Below are 16,671 nucleotides of genomic sequence, written 5' to 3'. Positions count from 1 at the left end.
GAACTCAGTCACTATCAGGAGAACAGTACCAGCAGGGAAATCAGCCCCTGTGATCTAATCACCCCCTCATCAGGCCCCACCTCCAACACTGGGGATTACAATTTGACATGAGATTTCGGTGGGGACACAGATTCAGACCATATCAAGTAGATCTTGAAAAACTACTCTTTTTAATTATAATTGTAAAAAGTGTCATTTTGTTTTATAGTCCTTTGGAAGTTTAATATAGTGCTGAATTATAGAATTCTAGAATAATTCCGGGCACAGTGGCTCATGCCTATAATTCCAGCTCTTTGGGATGCCAAGGGGTGAGGATGGCCTGAGACCTGGAATTTGAGACCAATCTGGACAACATGGCAAGACTTTGTCTGTACTGAAAATTAAAAAATAATAAATAAATAAAAACTAGCGGGGCATGGTGGCAGCCACCTGTAGCCCAGCTACTTGGGAGGCTGAAGCAGGACAATCGTTTGAGCCCAGGGTGTTGAAGCTGTAGTAAGCTATGATCACACTACTGCACTACAACCCAAGCAACACAGCAAGACTCTGTCTCCAAAAAGAAAACAAAACAAAAACTAGAATAAATTGACATTAGACCCATTATGTAATAGCTCTAAAACAACACAGTTTCTTGGGAGGAGAGACAAAAATAAAAACAAAAGAACCATCCTGCTGCTCTGAAATGATTAACACTAAAGAAGGTTAAAACAGGGACAAGGTAGTTGTTTATGCACATCCAAATACTTCCAAATATTAATATCTCCCATAAAAAATTATCTGTCATGTTACATATATTTCAACTCTTTTGGACCAATTTTCTTCCTTTTGACATGGCTCACTTTTGTGTTAATCTTTTCCTGAAGTAAGTTTAATAGAAAGTAGGAAAAATATATAAGACATAGTCTTCTTTGGCTTTTATCATTTAAAATATGCCTATTAAGTCTTTATATTTTATGTACCCCAGCCAGTTATATGAAGATTCATAGCAATGCTCACAAGGATGACTTTCTCCTTCTTCCTTGATTGAAATAAAAATAAAAGAACTATAGAGCAACAATGCCAAATGAGTAAAGAAGCCAAAGGAACTATGTAGGAATTAAAAGGGGGCAATTAACTCTTGCTCGAGATATGAGTTTCTCTGACGGACTTCTTTTCCCTTCATCTGATGTGCTTACGTGTCAGTGTAGCTTCATTTGTGTGACTAAGTATATTATTTTCTGCTGAACTAGTAATGGATAAGTAGGAGAAAAGGAACCTTTAAAATCAGGGTCTCTAATGTGAGTCACACTTTAAAAACTGTACCATATCATTAGTAACAAAAGTATGGACGCCTTTAAGCTGATCCTGGCTGCTACACAAGTCACAGAACAAGAGAATTGTAGATAAGTTTGATTTTTCAGCTAAAGCCACAGAGCTGAGGACAGTGCGAGATACATGATATCACATTTCTAAAGGAGGTGTAAGATGTATCCTCCTAGCACTTGGCACTGACCAAAGAAGCCCAGTGAGCATCCCTGCAACTACTCACAGGGAAGGGAGCATTCTTCGAAGTGCTAGAATTCATGGGATGAGAGGTTGTCATGGTATTTTCTCTCCTGTACAAGCCAAGTTATACAGACTCCAAGAAAACCTTTTAGACAGAGTGTGTGTGTGTGTTGCTAGGGACTAATTGCAAAAATGGGAAATGGTCAACTTTATTCTGCTGTTTCATGGTCTCTACAAACCTGCCCCCAATGTCTGAGGAAGCTGAGAGACCAAAGAAAGAGGCTGACAAATCCAGAAAACACTGATGATGGAAGTACAGTTACACCAAAGTTTTCTGACCTAATGGCAGGATTTACGGTAAGTACCTGCTGTTACACAAGGAACAATAGATAAACAGGAAATCTTATAGGCTTCCCAGAAGAGGGGTTAATCAGAAGCCAACAAACATGGTGGATTAGCTTCCAAGATGGAAGTTACTTTAGCCTCCACACTGGCTGGAAACTACCTGGAGCTGTCCACAATGCAGGGAAGAGAAAGGAGAGGACAACATTGGGAAGGAGCTCTATTTCCACCCTTGAGAAGAACAAGGGTGTCAGTTCTACTTCAAGAAGGCAAGGCTGCAGGTTTCTTGAAAGGACTTTGCCCAAGAGGTCCTGTCTGCTGAGGCTGTCCCAACCAAGACACTAGAGTGATGCTGCCTGGATGGAGCTGAGCTAGGAGGGAGGTGCAGGTCAGCCAGAGAGTGCTTTGCCAACTCCAGCAGGGGTCCAGTGACTGCATTTCTAAGGTGGGAATTTTCTGAAGAACTCACAGAACTGCTCCACAAAAAAAAGCATGCAGAAACCTTCCATGAGTGTGGACTTTTGAAAGGGCAAGCTGAGAAAAACAGTCTTTGTCTCTTTATTCCAAATTCATCCTCCCCTCTCTGACCCTGAGGAAGCCCTACACAGAAGGGAGAAGCGAACTGAGAGACTGAAACACAGATGATAGGCAGTCCTACTGCCCCCTTCCCTATTTACTATGCCTGCTTGGAGAGATGGAAAGAAATTTTAAACTATTAGTTGAATGTTTTGATTTAGATCTCACTGAGGTGTTTGTGTGTTTTGGGGTGGGGGGGTTCTGTTTATTTTGTTTTTGAATACCTGAAGATAAAGCTTTTTTAATTAATTAATTATAATTAATTAATTAATTATTTTTGAGACAGAGTCTCACTCTGTGGCCCAGGCTGGAGTGCAATGGCATAATCCCAGCTCACTGCAACCTTGGCCTCCCAGGTTCAAGTGATTCTCCTGTCTCAGCCTCCCGAGTAGCTGGAATTACAGGTTCCCACCACCAAGCCCAGCTAATTTTTTTTTTTTTTTTTTTTTTTTTAAAGAGAGACAGCATTTCACCAGGTTAGCCAGGCTGGTCTTGAACTCCTGACCTCAGGTGATCCACATGCCTCTGCCTCCCAAAGTGCTGGGATTACAGGCATGAGCCACCATGCCCGACCAATAAGGCTTTTTAAATACTTACCTCACCCCAGGACCAGAGGATGGACCCAAGTTACAATCAGGGTTGAGAGGACAGAGCTGACTGTGTGTTTGAAGATGGATTACAGCAGAAAAATAGAGAGCTATTTCCTACTAATTTCCAATATTTCAGCTTATTCAATCAACCTGTTATAGATGTTCAATTTCACTTATAACAGGAACTCTACAGGAGACCTTTAATTCATGGTATCTTGCATTCCACTTGGGTCTGATTTGTTTAGGTCTATGTGACCATAAAGTGTCAAGGCTCCCTTCAGCATAAATGACATTTAACTCCTCACTAGAGCACAGGAAAATCTCGATAATTCGTTTATTTTCCATCTAGATGGTAGAGTGTTGTCAGTGGCTTCTACAGTCTTGGTCGTTGTTATTGTATTTGGCATTGGATTCAAAAGAAAGTAAAAGAAAATTAAGATAAAAATCTGAAAGTGTGACAGGACACCGTTGTGACTGTCTTACATTTCCCTCTTACACATGATGGATTGCTTTTTCCTGGCTATTTAATCAGGTCTTCAAAGAATGCCACTCCAATTCCTCAGAGATGCAGCACAGGCCATGTGCACAGATGGTAGAGAGACCAGCTATGAACATAAATTAAACAATGAGGCTGACCATGGTGGGAAGAACATAGCCCTCTCTGTTTAAGTTTCGACAATAAATGGTCACTATATATTTTGAAGTACCTTGTGGACCTGCATTACCCAGCTGTTCATCTTTAGCCTGTCCACAGGCTTGTGGCCAAGAGTTACTCTTGGCAACCATAACCATCTGCTTCTCATTGAAGTACAGACAATGACCTATTTGAGCCAGTGTCTGTAGTTGTTGGATATTTACATAAGCCTAATGAAGTTTCAACATAGTCTTTTATATATAGTTACCTATTCCCTCTTTAGCAATTAGTGACTTAGGAAATAAAATGAACATAGTCTGCTAAACTAAATTGAGTTAATGACTTGTTTTTCTCTCCAGAAAATGCTAGGGAAAATTATTTGAAATGTATGCATTTTCAAATGTGAAATATATACGTAGTTTCCTCTAGATAAAGATCAATATAAAAATCAAGAAGATCAATGGTGTTTTAAAAAATCATTATAGGAGATTCTATCAATAATGGTACATGAGTAACATAATGCCATACACACAGTCCTATCTATTTATGCAATTATTTATTTTCTGTTTCTCTCTATAGAACACGCGCACACACATGCACAAGTAGAGGATGGCTTCCTGCATACATGACACTTTGCACATATTACATTAAAAATATGGGGCCATATTGTGTAAGCATCGATGATGGCAAGTTAATTCAGTTTAGTTGATTTATATGATGTGATTGTCTATTAATCTCTCCTTAGATCTGGGGACAGAGTTTTATTGTTGTTTGTTTTAATTTTTGACAGGGAGGGCAGGATGTTGGCTAAGAAGTCTCCTTTCTAAATAAGATATTATTGCTGCAAGTATACTATTCAGTGAATAGTCTAGCAAAAATGTGTTAAGAGTCAATGTGTTAGGGCCAGGTGCGATGGCTCATGCCTGTAATCCCAGCTCTTTGGGAGGACGAGGTGGGCAGATCACCTGAGGTCAGGAGTTGGAGAACAGCCCGGCTAACATGGCGAAACCCCGTCTCTACTAAAAATACAGAATTAGTTGGGCATGGTGGCATATGCCTGTAATCCCAACTACTTGGGAGGCTGAGGCAGGAGAATCAGTTGAACCTGGGAGATGGAGATTACAGTGAGCCAAGATCAAACTACTGCACTCCAGCCTGGGCAGCAGAGCAAGACTCCATCTCAAGAGAGAAAAAAAAGAGTCAATGTATTAGGTGTTACAAGAATAAGAAGTTTCAGTAGCCAGAGTTGCGAACAGGTAAGCAATAAGTTAAGATCCCATTGGCATACTGGGTGGTGATAAATCAATTACTCCCATGTCACCATCCAGTAAATTGTAGTGCAGGTAGGTAGTAATTAAATACGGACACTATTTGGTAGCCTAGAAGTTAGCAATTGTCTGGAGCTGTGGAGCGGGAGATGGGGAGCAAGGCAGGAACAAATAATAAGATGAATTTAATATGTTAGTTACCTCTGAGTTTCTTATCGTGGTTCTAGCTGTTGTGTGGCATTCCATTTTCTGACAGTGTCTGCAGTGGAAGGTTGTTGCAGGTAACTGACTGCTGAGCAGGGAAGTGGAGGGCCATGGAACTGGAAATGCACCTACGATAGGGGCGTATATAGCCTGGGATGTGTTTAATATAGTGGCATAAATGAGTGAAGACAGAATAAAGATTGCCATGGGAAGAAATAATGTATTCATTATATTCTACCAGGCACAAAAAGGCTGTGGGAAAAATCCATATAATCATAACAAGAATAAATGCTATTATAGATATTTCCCAAAATGTAGATTTGCTTGGGCAAGATGTAGAGTCTGTGTCTCAGTTAATATTGCATATTTGGCTGTGTGGTAGAAAAGACAGAACATAGACTTTGGAGTCAATTTAAGTAGAAATCACAGCTCTATCACATATTAGCTGTGTGACATTAGGCCAGACACTTAACTCTAAGCCTCAATATTATATCCTGCAAAATGTGGATAGTACTATCTATGCCATCAGTTTGATGGGAGAATTAAATCAGAATAATGTAAGCAAGACACATATCACATCTACCACATAGTAACTGCTCAGTAAATGTAATCTGCACATTTGATCTTCTTTCATCTAAGATATACGCCTACTTTTAAGCAAGCATGGTTTCTTTTATTCATTCATTTGTCAAATATTTTTGTAGGCCTACTATCTGCTAAATGCTCTGTTAACTATTGGGGAAGTAAATTGAAAATAAAAGAGATACATTTCCCACTTTAAAAGAATCACAGTTTTATTGGAAGAGGAAGACAAATAAAAAAATAAATAAACGTTGGTTTTATTTTTTCCCTCTAACATTGGTTAAAAAATAGTTCCACTGTAGTAGGGGAAATATATTGGTTAGACATTTAGAAAAATGAGAAGCATTATCAATTATCTCTCCTCCCCTGGAAAAGGTTACTGATTACAAATGATGTTGAATTTAAAACATTTTATTAAGGCAGTGTATCATATAGCTTGGAATTCACAAGGGTCAATCATGAACATCAAGGCATAAAACCAGAAGTATTTTATATCTGTTTTCATGAGTTGTGTCTTATCAGTATGAGAAGAATACCTAGAAATCCAAATGGACAAAAGGAATATACTAATAAAATTGTATATATATTATAATATAATTACATTATAATTATAGTGTTTCCTACTACATGTTGATTCTGCCCAAGTAACTTTACTGGGATTCAGTGTGAAGCAATGAACATTGAATAATTAGTTCAATTATTAAGATCTGTTAGAATTTATTTTTTCAGTGTAATAGCGCCTAAGAAACTATATATGAGTGATTGAATCTAAAGGGCTGTACTTCTTACTTTGATATTAGTTGCTGTTGGAGAATTAAGATAAACTTTGTCTCTTAGTATGAGAAAAGGTACTATGATTTAAATGCCTAATTGGGTTTAGTGTAGGGTCAAATTGTTCCTGGAGTTCTGTAACTAATTTAGAAGAGTCAATTCCATGTGCCATACTACAATGTGAATGGAACCAAGCAGGTAAATGGGTCCTGATAGTTTCCTCACACAAACAGAGATGCTCGTTAACACTACAGAATTTCTCTTTAAAGTTCCATCATTGGTCCAAATGCATAAAAGTGCAACTTAATATTTTTGAAACATATTGCAGTGATATTATAGTGCATAAGCTTCCCTGGAACATTTTCCTTTATAAGCCTTGGTAATTAATTGTAGCTAAGAAGATACAGAGCCAAGTTTTTTCAAAGTGGCTGTGTTAACTTCAGCGCATCTGACTATAAATTTATTCAATAAATTGTAAAATTATTTTGGCTTCTGAAGTTAAAAATAAGAGGAAAGTAATGTTTTTTTTTTGTTTTTTTTTTTTTTTGTTTGTTTGTTTTTTTTATTTTCTACTTCAAAGTCTCCCTCCCATTAGAGAAATGTTGACACCCATGCTAACATTTTCCTTGAGTGAGTCATTGATAGTCTAAGTCTGGCATAAAGCAGTCATTTGATCTTTGACCGTATAATACTCACTTAGTGTATGAGATATGTCCACATCTCCTTTCTGCACTCTTATCCAGTTTACTTGTAGAGATTTAAAAATGTATTGGAATATAGTGTATATTTATGAAGAAATTCTTAGGCAATATTGCCTAACCTTTCCAAATTTCTATTTCTTTAGCTGTAAAATTCAGTAGATAATTGTCTCAAAGATTTAGTGCAATAAATGTATGTAAAAGGGATTTGTGGGCTGTAAATTGCCACACAAATGTTAGCTATTATGAAGTCTTTTGTTAGTTTTGTTTAGTCTCAAGAAAAATAACAGGCATTTATTGGGATAGATAAAATGATAGCTTTCTTCTAGCATATTTTTCTACCCTACAAGAAAATAATTAGTAAACACATATTTTAATGACAATGTCCATTCAAAATTTAGGTTTTTAGCTTAGTGGATAAGGTTAAGGGAAAAGTCCTGTTTCAAAATGACTGCTAGTGGAAAGATTTGCAGCACGGTTTGCAGTATCAGTTTAATAATGACTTCCTCATGCCAGTTTTATGTAGGCAGAGGTTTCTCAGCAAATAAAGCCTTGTCATTCACCTTGTCTCCTTCATTCAGCATGTGCTTCAGGTAGGAAGCCAGCTCAGTGCTAATCAAGAGGATATGGCTGTATGGCAGACTTTGAAATTAGAAATGAATTCTACAGTAATATGAATGTCCTGAGACCAGTGATAAGTATAAATCCATATAATATGGAAAATTTGATAGATTCATAAATATTGATCATATCATACTTCAGTGGTAAAGTGGTAAATATACCAAAGAGTGTTATCCCGTATCTTTTTTTTTTTTCTTTTTTTTTGCGCTCTACAGTAGAAAAAGTAGAAGAGAAGAATACTGGTTTTTATATTGAATCCAAATGATTTTGACTTTGAACTTGTTATATTTTATCTTTCACCTGTATATTACCATTTGATGAAAGATGTGTGAGTACACACAAAACACACATACATATAGATTATATATTATGTAGATGCTGTGCGTGTGTGTATACACAGAAAGAGATATATATTCCTTTTGATTAGAGAAGTCTTATTTCCTGGGGAAAAGAAGAAGGTTAATGAGATGAACTATAACCCCCATCAGTGCACCTACAACTGGTTTCAAGGTGGTTGCAATTGGTACTATTTCCCTCCTGCTACCCACTATAAATTCCTCTTACCCTCAGTTAGCATTTCTGCTAGTTTCTGTAGCTTACCTGGTAGGTAGACCCAAACTCCTGTCCCTTTATTGGTCATATATACTGTACTAGCCAATACATCATCAAAATTGGGGAAGGGAGTATCAAGAGGTACTCCAGTAGATCGTCAGAATGCCAATCATATTTTCCCTCTTTCCCAACTCCTCTTAATGACCTGGGTAATTATTTTTGCTAGGATAGTATCCTGCCTTGACTGCTGGTATTTTGGCACAAGAAGTCTGATATGACAAGCAGCAGCAATAGCTCAAATTTCAATGATAGAAGCATTCCTCCTTTTTGAATTAAGACTTCTAAGTCTACAAGCCTAGAGTCATAGGGGTGGTAAACACAGATTCTTCAAATGGGTCACTTGGAGTCATGGTAAGCAGTTCTATGCCTACTTTAATCTCTTGTGTTTGTTTAGTCTACCTATTGAGGACATGGTACCATATACTGGCCATTGATCTAGACATATACTGGACCCTAGAAGAAAGTATCCCTTTTGCTTAGGGTATGATCTCCAGCCTGGCTCCTTAATTGCACCTCTGAAGGCTTTACTTTGGCTGTATCAAGTCAGCAGCTGTTGTTGATATGTGATAGGATTAGCAGATCCCATGGCAATACATTTATGCCTATACCTCTTTTTCCATAGAGTAAGTTATTTGATCGTTTTCAGTATAATGAGGGATTACTTGTTGGTCTCAAATACTTTGAGTTCTGAGAGAGTGGTTCAGGTAAAAGCCCTGAGAATAGGAAAAGCAACACATTCCCAGAATATGTTTTTATTTAAGTCAAGATGAATTTCCAACCTTTCCAGAGTAGAAGAAGTGCAAGTAAACATGTCACCCAGAGGCTGGTTGGTTTTCTTAAGGAACAGTGTTTTGTTGGGAGCTCAGCATTTGTCTCTGTTGCTAGGAGATTGGGCATACAGTAGTGGTGGCAGCTTCTGGTGAGTAGCAGCAACCGTATAGGATTAGAGCCTATGCCAGTGAGCAGTGCATAGGTTCCATTCCTGCCTCTGTAGCCTTATCATTCGTGCACCTTTATGCTACCATTGGAGGCTGGCTAATGTCATCTGGCTGAATTGTTACATCTACATAATTACTTAGTGACTCTTCCATAAATTATACAGTCTGGTGTTTACAGAGGATTCGAAGATTTTTTTTTTTTTTTTTACTTGGTGTTCACTCCTGTGGGCCTATTCACATGCCTTTTCCCCAAACCTTTTTGCTTCTGATCTTTCCATCACTGGCCAATCAGCCAAGCTATTTGACCTTGTTCATAAGTCTATATATGCAGTACTACCTTGAGCCATTTGTATTTTCATATAAAGTATGTAATGTGGTGTACTCAATATTCTACCTTGGGAAAGTTCTCTTTACCGCTTTCTTTTGGGGCTATCCCTCACTGAGCTGCAGTATAGCAGCCATCCAATTTGTGGTATACCCACATACCCACAGACCAAGCTGACCACCTGGTCATAAGTGTGAGCTGAAGGGGAAGATTTTTGTACAATAGTGATTGAAAACATGGAGGTCTGGGCCCCTGCTGTTATGTCCTCTGGTCCCGTTTTTCCCTGATGCCAAATGTGATTCATTCCATGAACTGATGATGGTTCTGTCTGACCTTATAACTTGGTGCATCTCAGAGAACCCAGCTTATGATGAGCAGTTCTGGTCAGTGGACTCTCTGATGGTTATTTTTCTCTTACTTTGTGAATAAGGAAACTACTGCACAGAAGAGTTAACTAACTTGTTCAAGATCACACAGCTAGCAAAATGTCTGACTTTTCAGCCTACTTTCTCAGCCATTATGTTAGAATGGGTCTGTCTACTCAGGCTTTGTCCACTCATGGAGGCTTCTCAGAAAAATGGGTGATATTTCAGATTTATTTGAGTCTAGTCAGACTAGTTTTAGAATTTCTAATAAAGGTTAAAGGCTGGAAATTAATTTTAAAAGTCTAGGATTCTGCAACTCAAATGATCTCTGTTCAACTTTCAAATATGCTAGAGCCCATTGCTAAGTGTGGGTTAAATGTGTGAACTGTTTTGAGTCTTAAAGGTGAATATCACATAATTCTTGCTATCTAGAAATCCATAGTTTAACAAAGAGTAAATTCAGTATAACTAATCTTAATTATCAAATGCAATTAAAGCATAGTGATTTGCAATGCTATATTAATTGTTCAATATTTATGAAATACCCAGAAATATATAAAGAATCATAAATTAGGGTGTTGTGATATGCACCTACACTCCCAGCTACTTGGGAGATTGAGATGGGAGGAGCACTTGATCCAAGAAGATTGAGACTGCAGTGAAGTATGATGAGGTCACTGCACTCCAGCCTGGGCAACAGAGCAAGACCCTATCTCATAAGTAAGTAAATAAATAAATTTTACCTAGATACTGATTTTTTAACAAAGAATCACAAATTAGAGATGTTAAATACAATTCAAAGAAATTTTAAGTCTTTAAAGTTAGTGTTATTACTCCTCAAACATAACACAGCCAGTGACAGACATACTATTTTTTGGTTTTGACCCTATCTTATGAGGATGGTAGCGTCATTTGCCACACAAAATGACAAAGCTTCTATTGTATTGAAAAGCTCTTTTACTTACTGTTCTATTTTGTTTAAGTGAAAAGCTCTAGGTTACAATCTAGGTTAAAAAAAGAGATTTTTGGCGGGTGGAGCAAGATGGCCGAATAGGAACAGCTCCAGTCTCCAACTCCCAGCGTGAGCGACACAGAAGAACAGTGATTTCTGCATTTTCAACTGAGGTACTGGGGTCATTTCACTAGGGAGTGCCGGACAATCGGTGCTGGTCAACTGCTGCAGCCTGACCAGTGAGAGCTAAAGCAGGGCGAGGCATTGCCTCACCTGGGAAGCCCAAGGGGGAAGGGAATCCCTTTTCCTAGCCAGGGGAACTGAGACACACAACACCTGGAAAATCGGGTAACTCCCACCCCAATACTGCGCTTTAAGCAAACGGGCACACTAGGAGAATATATCCCACACCTGGCCGAGAAGGTCCCACACCCACGGAGCCTCCCTCAATGCTAACACAGCAGTCTGAGATCTAACCGCAAGGCAGCAGTGAGGCTGGGGGAGGGGCGCCCACCATTGCTGAGGCTTAAGTAGGTAAACAAAGCCACTAGGAAGCTCGAACTGGGTGGAGCTCACAGCAGCTCAAGGAAACCTGCCTATCTCTGTAGACTCCACCTCTGGGGACAGGGCACAGCTAAACAACAACAACAAAAAAAGCAGCAGAACCTCTGCAGATGCAAACGACTCTGTCTGACAGCTTTGAAGAGAGCAGTGGATCTCCCAACATGCAGGTTGAGATCTGAGAAGGGACAGACTGCCTGCTCAAGTGGGTCCCTGACCCCTGAGTAGCCTAACTGGGAGACATCCCCCACTAGGGGCAGTCTGACACCCCAAACCTCACAGGGTGGAGTACACCCCTGAGAGGAAACTTCCAAAGGAAGAATCAGACAGGGACACTCGCTGTACAGCAATATTTTATCTACTGCAACCTCTGCTGCTGATACCCAGGCAAACAGGGTCTGGAGTGGACCTCAAGCAATCTCCAACAGACCTGCAGCTGAGGGTCCTGACTGTCAGAAGGAAAACTATCAAACAGGAAGGACACCTATACCAAAACCCCATCAGTATGTCACCATCATCAAAGACCAGAGACAGATAAAACCACAAAGATGGGGAAAAAGCAGGGCAGAAAAGCTGGAAACTCAAAAAATAAGAGTGCATCTCCCCCTGCAAAGGAGCGCAGCTCATCGCCAGCAACGGATCAAAGCTGGTCAGAGAATGACTTTGACGAGATGAGAGAAGAAGGCTTCAGTCCATCAAACTTCTCAGAGCTAAAGGAGGAATTACGTACCCAGCGCAAAGAAACTAAAAATCTTGAAAAAAGAGTGGAAGAATTGACAGCTAGACTAATTAATGCAGAGAAGGTCATAAATGAAATGACAGAGATGAAAACCATGACATGAGAAATACTTGACAAATGCACAAGCTTCAGTAACACTCGATCAACTGGAAGAAAGAGTATCGGCGATTGAGGATCAAATGAATGAAATGAAGCGAGAAGAGAAACCAAAAGAGAAAAGAAGAAAAAGAAATGAACAAAGCCTGCAAGAAGTATGGGATTATGTAAAAAGACCAAATCTACGTCTGATTGGGGTGCCTGAAAGTGAGGGGGAAAATGGAACCAAGGTGGAAAACACTCTTCAGGATATCATCCAGGAGAACTTCCCCAACCTAGTAGGGCAGGCCAACATTCAAATTCAGGAAATACAGAGAATGCCACAAAGATACTCCTCGAGAAGAGCAACTCCAAGACACATAATTGCCAGACTCACCAAAGATGAAATGAAGGAAAAAATCTTAAGGGCAGCCAGAGAGTAAGGTCGGGTTACCCACAAAGGGAAGCCCATCAGACTAACAGCAGATCTCTCAGCAGAAACTCTACAAGCCAGAAGAGAGTGGGGGCCAATATTCAACATTCTTAAAGAAAAGAATTTTCAACCCAGAATTTCATATCCAGCCAAACTAAGTTTCATCAGTGAAGGAGAAATAAAATCCTTTACAGATAAGCAAATGCTTAGAGATTTTGTCACCACCAGGCCTGCCTTACATGAGACCCTGAAGGAAGCCCTAAACATGGAAAGGAACAACCGGTACCAGCCATTGCAAAAACATGCCAAAATGTAATGACCATCGAGGCTAGGAAGAAACTGCATCAGCTAACGAGCAAAATAAGCAGTTAATATCATAATGGCAGGATCAGGTTCACACACAACAATATTAACTTTAATGTTAATGGACCAAATGCTCCAATTAAAAGACACAGACTGGCAAACTGGATAAAGAGTCAAGACCCATCAGTCTGCTGTATTCAGGAGACCCATCTCACATGCAGAGACATACATAGGCTCAAAATAAAGGGATGGAGGAAGATCTACCAAGCAAATGGAGAACAAAAAAAAGCAGGGGTTGCAATCCTAGTCTCTGATGAAATAGACTTTAAACCATCAAAGATCAAAATAGACAAGGCCATTACATAATGGTAAAGGGATCAATTCAACAGGAAGAGCTAACTATCCTAAATATATATGCACCCGATACAGGAGCACCCAGATTCATAAAGCAAGTCCTTAGAGACTTACAAAGAGACTTAGACTCCCATACAATAATAATGGGAGACTTCAACACTCCACTGTCAACATTAGACAGATCAACGAGACAGAAAGTTAACAAGGATATCCAGGAATTGAACTCATCTCTGCAGCAAGCGGACCTCATAGACATCTATAGAACTCTCCACCCCAAATCAACAGAATACACATTCTTCTCAGCACCACATCACACGTATTCCAAAATTGACCACATAATTGGAAGTAAAGCACTCCTCAGCAAATGTAAAAGAACAGTAATTATAACAAACTCTCTCTCAGACCACAGTGCCATCAAACTAGAACTCAGGACTAAGAAACTCAATCAAAACCGCTCAACTACATGGAAACTGAACAACCTGCTCCTGAATGACTACTGGGTACATAACGAAATGAAAGCAGAAATAAAGATGTTCTTTGAAACCAATGAGAACAAAGATACAACATACCAGAATCTCTGGGACACATTTAAAGCAGTGTGTAGAGGGAAATTTATAGCACTAAATGCCCACAAGAAAAAGCAGGAAAGATCTAAAATTGACACTCTAACATCACAATTAAAAGAACTAGAGTGGCAAGAGCAAACACATTCAAAAGCTAGCAGAAGGCAAGAAATAACTAAGATCAGAGCAGAACTGAAGGAGATAGAGACACAAAAAACCCTCCAAAAAATTCAGGAATCCAGGAGTTGGTTTTTTGAAAAGATCAACAAAAGTGAAAGACCGCTAGCAAGACTAATAAAGAAGAAAAAAGAGAGGAAGCAAATAGATGCAATAAAAAATGATAAAGGGGATATCACCACTGACCCCACAGAAATACAAACTACCATCAGAGAATAGTATAAACACCTCTACGCAAATCAACTAGAAAATCTAGAAGAAATGGATAATTTCCTGGGCACTTACACTCTTCCAAGACTAAACCAGGAAGAAGTTGAATCCCTGAATAGAACAATAGCAGGCTCTAAAATTGAGGCAATAATTAATAGCCTACCAACCAAAAAAAGTCCAGGACCGGATGGATTCACAGCTGAATTCTACCAGAGGTACAAGGAGGAGCTGGTACCATTCCTTCTGAAACTATTCCAATCAACAGCAAAAGAGGGAATCCTCCCTAACTCAGTTTATGAGGCCAACATCATCCTGATACCAAAGCCTGGCAGAGACACAACAAAAAAAGAGAATTTTAGACCAATATCCCTGATGAACATCGATGCAAAAATCCTCAATAAAATACTGGCAAACCGGATTCAGCAGCACATCAAAAAGCTTGTCCACCATGATCAAGTGGGCTTCATCCCTGGGATGCAAGACTGGTTCAACATTCGCAAATCAATAAACGTAATCCAGCATACAAACACAACCAAAGACAAGAACCACATGATTATCTCAATAGATGCAGAAAAGGCTTTTGACAAAATTCAACAGCCCTTCATGCTAAAAACGCTCAATAAATTCGGTATTGATGGAACGCACCTCAAAATGATAAGAGCTATTTCTGACAAACCCACAGCCAATATCATACTGAATGGGCAAAAACTGGAAAAATTCCCTTTGGAAACTGGCACAAGGCAGGGAAGCTCTCTCTCACCACTCCTATTCAACATAGTGTTGGAAGTTCTGGCTAGGGCAATCAGGCAAGAGAAAGAAATAAACGGTAATCAGTTAGGAAAAGAAGAAGTCAAATTGTCCCTGTTTGCAGATGACATGATTGTATATTTAGAAAACTCCATTGTCTCAGCCCCAAATCTCCTTAAGCTGATAAGCAACTTCAGCAAAGTCTCAGGATACAAAATTAATGTGCAAAAATCACAAGCATTCTTATACACCAGTAACAGACAAACAGAGAGCCAAATTATGAATGAACTTCAATTCACAATTGCTTCAAAGAGAATAAAATACCTAGGAATCCAACTTACAAGGATGTCAAGGACCTCTTCAAGGAGAACTACAAACCACTGCTCAGTGAAATAAAAGAGGACACTAACAAATGGAAGAACATACCATCCTCATGGATAGGAAGAATCAGTATCGTAAAAATGGCCATACTGCCCTAGGTTATTTATAGATTCAATGCCATCTCCATCAAGCTACCAATGCGTTTCTTCACAGAATTGGAAAAAAACTGCTTTAAACTTCATAGGGAACCAAAAAAGAGCCCACATTGCCAAGACAATCCTAAGTCAAAAGGACAAAGCTGGAGGCGTCACGCTACCTAATTTCAAACTATATTACAAAGCTATAGTAACCAAAACAGCATGGTACTGGTACCAAAACAGATATAGACCAATGGAACCGAACAGAGTCCTCAGAAATAATACCACACATCTACAGCCATCTGATCTTTGACAAACCTGAGAGAAACAAGAAATGGGGAAAGGATTCCCTATTTAATAAATGGTGCTGGGAAAATTGGCTAGCCATAAGTAGAAAGCTGAAACTGGATCCTTTCCTTACTCCTTATATGAAGATTAATTCAAGATGGATTAGAGACTTAAATGTTAGACCTAATACCATAAAAACCCTAGAAGAAAACCTAGGTAGTACCATTCAGGACATAGGCGTGGGCAAGGACTTCATGTCTAAAACACCAAAAGCAACGGCAGCAAAAGCCAAAATTGACAAATGGGATCTCATTAAACTAAAGAGCTTCTGCACAGCAAAAGAAACTACCATCAGAGTGAACAGGCAACCTACAGAATGGGAGAAAATTTTTGCAATCTACTCATCTGACAAAGGGCTAATATCCAGAATCTACAAAGAACTCAAACAAATTTACAAGAAAAAAACAAACAACCCCATCAAAAAGTGGGCAAAAGATATGATCAGACATTTCTCAAAAGAAGACATTCATACAGCCAACAGACACATGAAAAAATGCTCATCATCACTCGCCATCAGAGAAATGCAAATCAAAACCACAATGAGATACCATCTCACACCAGTTAGAATGGCAATCATTAAAAAGTCAGGAAGCAACAAGTGTTGGAGAGGATGTGGAGAAATAGGAACACTTTTACACTGTTGGTGGGATTGTAAACTAGTTCAACCATTATAGAAAATAGTATGGCGATTCCTCAAGGATCTAGAACTAGATGTACCATATGACCCAGCCATCTCACTA

The 16,671-nt window shown here is 39.1% G+C and overlaps 1 protein-coding gene across 1 annotated transcript in view; it reads left to right on the top strand.

Moving 5' to 3' along the window:
* Positions 1 to 16,671, top strand: part of DCC (DCC netrin 1 receptor) — a 1,242,672-nt gene that overhangs the window by 757,272 nt on the left and 468,729 nt on the right. The window lies entirely within an intron of this gene.

Source organism: Rhinopithecus roxellana, chromosome 21 (genome assembly GCF_007565055.1).
Source record: "Rhinopithecus roxellana isolate Shanxi Qingling chromosome 21, ASM756505v1, whole genome shotgun sequence".
Lineage (NCBI taxonomy): Eukaryota > Metazoa > Chordata > Mammalia > Primates > Cercopithecidae > Rhinopithecus > Rhinopithecus roxellana.
The sequence above is the reverse complement of the archived record's forward strand: the minus strand, read 5'-3'. Positions and strand labels throughout refer to the sequence as shown.